Genomic DNA, 4830 nt, shown 5'->3' on the forward strand with positions numbered 1-4830 from the left:
CCCCTTTGATATTTCAAGAGAGATCTTTGATAAACTCTCATGGGATGATCAACTCAACATCATTTTCTTTGAGATGGAAGTCTCTCTCGAGCAGGAAAGACGTACAAGAGTAGCTGAGCAGCAACGCCTTGCTGCTCTGGAGTTGCAGGAGAGAATCATTTCTCTTACACACTCCATGTCCAGAGCTTATCAGGGCAGGGCAAGGAGGTTGGAGGCAGAGAAGAAGAAGTCCAAACTAGAGTAGTTAGGATTAGGATTTACTTGTTGAATCTATGTCTTAATGTACTCTGTTTCCATTATTAATGAAAATCCAAATTCTTCTCTATGCATTCTTTTGTTTGTGTAATGATTCCTATGTGCTTATATCTGTATTGAATATTGTCTTCTCTGCAATAATGCTTGAAACTAAAATATCTTACAATGTCTTTGTCTACTGAAAATCAAAAAGGGGATACATTTGTTTAATGCATTACAGGTACAACACAATAGGGAATTCAGATAATCTATCCACAGGTATTGGTGCTAAACTGCAGCTAAAACATTTCAAAACTAAACTGCAGTTCACTAAAGCACAGCAACACAAACATAAACTCAATCACAATCCCACTCAGGTAACTCCCAAAAGAAACCTGTTTTACAAAAGGACAAAATCCCCAGAATGTTCTTCAGTTGTTTTGTTGTTTGAGAAAAAGGAACTGGTATCACAAATATGGAAACTTATCAATTTTTCATGAATATCACTCATGCACTTTCATGTGCAAAACAGTCTTAACAGACTGATAGGTTTGAGGGTAGTACTCCTGAGGGGGAGCTATCTAAATCCTCTCCAATTTAATTGGAGGTTCCTTAAGAAGGAACAACTCCCCTCATAACTCTAGCAAAAGTTGCTTTAGCAGTAAGAGCTAGAAGTACAATTGCCCATGATCCTGTCATGAGAAAGGCAAGCTTAACACATTCAAGTGCCACTGTTGCAAGACACACAAGGGTTTGAGGCTGGTGCACATGACAGTAACCCAGTCAAATCCCCTCCAATTCAATTGGAGGTTCGCACTGCAAGTGGATGACAACACACTGTCATAATCACAGAGCAATATGTGAGTCAAACTATGACCCCAGTCACAGATGCTTATACACTCACTATTCTGGTGAAATGAGTGTGATTAGTCCTATATGGATTTCCCCTAATCATATGATCACAGATTAACTCTTCTCAGCCACCTCTTATTTCTGTAGGACAAATAACAATTGAGCATTTCATGTGAGAATGTGAAATTTTTTTTTGAGAGAATCACAGAAAATAAGAGAGGCAGGATTCCTCCTAGTAAAAGGAGAGGTAGATGAGTTTCTGGATTTAGCAATCCTTGTGAGGTTACTCTGACTCTTAAAAGTCATGAGGATAGTGCAGTGAGAAGTAGTGAGACTACTTATTCAAAAGAACAGAGAGCTTAGGAATTTCCTATTCTATTCTACTTGATAAACTCATCACTACAGACTTCACTAAAGCTTGAAGCTGCTGATAGTGTTCTAAATGAATATTAACAAAAGCTTGAACAATATGCATCTAACTGGATCTTTCTTCCTAAAGATAATGTCAAAAAGGGGGAGAATATATCTAAATTCCAAAACAGCTAATGGATGTTTCCAGATAATAATATTCTTTTCTTGATAGGGGGAGAAGGAAGAATAAATCTAAATGCAACTCACAAAAGAAGATCAGATAGGAAAATTGGGTTCTTGGGTTCTGCATTTAGATAAAGTTTGACATCATCAATCAGAACTTGTATAATTTCATAATGAACAAGTTCACAAGTTGGGGGAGATTGTAATATATAATAGATGATGTCAAAGATTACTAGAGCTAACAATGTCATTAGCATCTATGATCTGAGCGGAAGATTAATGAATAGTTATTTTCAGTAATCAGTTAAGCTTGGGGCCAACCCTAAGTTAGTTGTATTGTTATCTAAATTTGTATTCTGTACTTGTAATAGTTAAAATCTGTAAAAATGCAAAGGAGCAGACTTGAGTCTTTTTCCTAAAACAGTATCAAGCCTAAGGATTATATCTGGAAGAAGATCAAGACGATCATGCCTCAGAAGAATTTTGAAGAAGCTTGGAGTTGAATAAATCTGTTTAGAGAAAAATGTTCTAAGTCAAGATCTCTACAAGTCACAGATTTAATGTTATAGAGAAGTCATTCGAGAACTCCAAAATGACTTATCGAGAAGTCATTCAAACTCCAGAGAGTACCGACGGATAAGCAATATCTACTCGACGGATGAGCTATATATCCACTCGATGGATGAATAACATCTACTCGACGGATGAGCAATATCTACTCGACGGATAAGCTATACATCTACTCGACGGATGAGCAATATCTACTCAACGGATAAGCAATATCCACCGGGAGTAGAGAAGTCAGGAAAGCTACTCGATAACTCAAAAAGATATCGACAAGTCATTCTTTCACTAGAGAACTCAGAGTTATCGACAAGTCTATATCCATTCGAGAACTCAGAGATATCTACAAGTCAAGTGAAGTTATGAAGACTAGAGATCTCGATGAGCTGAAGACCTTTATAAGCCAAACTCATTATGGAGAACTAGAGATCTCGATAAGCCTTTGTACTTATCGAGATATCAAGTGTTCAAATGAATCAAACTGGAGATCTCGAAGTACAGTCTCAAAGTAAAGAATTGCAGATCAGTTTAATATCCAAGATCAACAATCAACAAACAATCCAACAGCTGGATTGACAAGTCTACAAAAAGCAGCTTGAAGTGTGTGCAAGATCAATGGCAAAGATTAACTAACAGAGGAAGATTAAAGTAAACACGGGAAACCAAAGATATGCTAAGCCATAAATGGAAGATTTTTTTTCTATAAATAGAAATGACAATTGACAGTTTAGAAAAGCTAATAGCATGTTTATTATCCACTGTGTAAACCAGCAGTTAACTGAGCTTGTTAGGTCACACACACACTGTAGAGGGGGTGAATACAGTGTAAAGTATAATCAAATCGAACTTTAATAACTCAAGTAACAGAAAACAAACTTTATTGAAATAATAAATTCTGTTACAGTATGGAACTGTGTTAGGTCCCAATTTGTTTGTAGAAGGGGGGGTTGAATGCAAACAATACCGTTTCGTCGAATAAAATGCGGAATAAAATTGTGAAACAAAATTCAAGTTAAATAAAACTTTTATTAAACTTGAAAGGTGTTACAACTACGGTATCGGTTACAAGGGATTAATCTCAAATCAATTATTACAAATTTAGAATAAATTCGACATGAACTTTTTCTATTTTTGTAATTAAAAGATCAAATGCTAAAAGCGATTTGAGATTAAGTTCTAGGGATTTTAATCCGCTAGATAGATATACAAGAACAAGATAAGTAATTCTAGTGGTTTGGATTTAACATTAACAAACTAGAATATTTGATCTTGAATAAGCAGATGGATGATGAAATATTTTTCTTTTGTTCTCTGCTGAGTTCTCTTGTTCTGTATGAATGAATGATTGAATCAATATCATGAATTGCTGCTTCTGCTTCTATTTAACAATCCAACCGAGAGGAAAAGAACTGGAATGACAATCCTTTTTAGCTTGAAAGACTTTCGGTGAGACAATCTATTAGAGCTAGCAAGACAATTAAAATGAACTAGCAAGACTTTCGGTATGACTATTGATTGTCATACCGATTGTCATATTAGTTCAAATGAAATTGTTTTACTGAATTAATAATTGATTTTAATCTAAATAATAATTCTATCAATACAATCAACTGAATTAGCATGACATTCGGTATGACTATCAATTGTCATACCGATTGTCATACTAGTACAATCAGTTGTCTTTTTAGAATTATCACAGATTTTAATCAATTAACATTCTGAAAATCCTTAATATTAATTCTAAATTAATTAATCAATTTAATTCAATTAATCAATAAATTAATCCTTGCAGATATAATTTATTTTCTTAATTAGATTATATGACTTAATTAATTAATAGAGAATTAATACTAACTCTGAGCAGCATCCATTCTTCTGACAATCTTCTGAAAGTCTCTGAGACTTATGAATCAATTCCATCACTTCAATGCTGACACTCGATGTACTGTCTGGTTCATGAGTGACTAACTTTCGTGACGTTTCTTCATGTCTTGACTTTGTTGTTCTGATTGAATCCTTGTAATAAATGATACCTTGACGAGATCTCTGTCACTTGATTAAATCCACGATCTTGATTTATATCACTGAGGCATGATCAAATTCTTGAACTTCTTCCAGTGAATCTTCAAGTCTGCAGATGAACAATGTTTCTTTATTCTTTGACAGATGTTACTTTGTGAGATCTCTCTGATGCTTGATCCACTATTTACTTATTACATTCTTATTTGAGTTGAGTTAAATACTCGAATAAACGAGTAGGCTATGACATATGTCTTTCAATCTCCCCCTATTTGCTTGTTAGACAATAACAACAAATACCTAGAGGATAACTCAACTAAAAAATAAGAAAAAGATATAAACAGTAATGTAAAGTAAATAGCAGAAAAGTTCTGGATTATATTTAACATTTTCCAGATTCCAAATGAAATTTACAAGTGAATACAAGATAGATGTTCCTCTAGCCTGAACATATAACTACATTAGACTATCTTGATTCATAACGCTCTAATCATATTACATTGAGTTTTGAGCTAATTGACTTTAGTTGTCTTCTCTTCTGACTTCACCTTCTTCTAAATCTTGAAGCAATTCCTTGTCAAAAACACGATCCTTTTATGAAGTGAAGCTTGCTGGTCTGACTGGTTG

The sequence above is a fragment of the Apium graveolens genome, chromosome 4 (assembly GCF_009905375.1).
Source record: "Apium graveolens cultivar Ventura chromosome 4, ASM990537v1, whole genome shotgun sequence".
In the NCBI taxonomy this organism is placed as follows: domain Eukaryota; kingdom Viridiplantae; phylum Streptophyta; class Magnoliopsida; order Apiales; family Apiaceae; genus Apium; species Apium graveolens.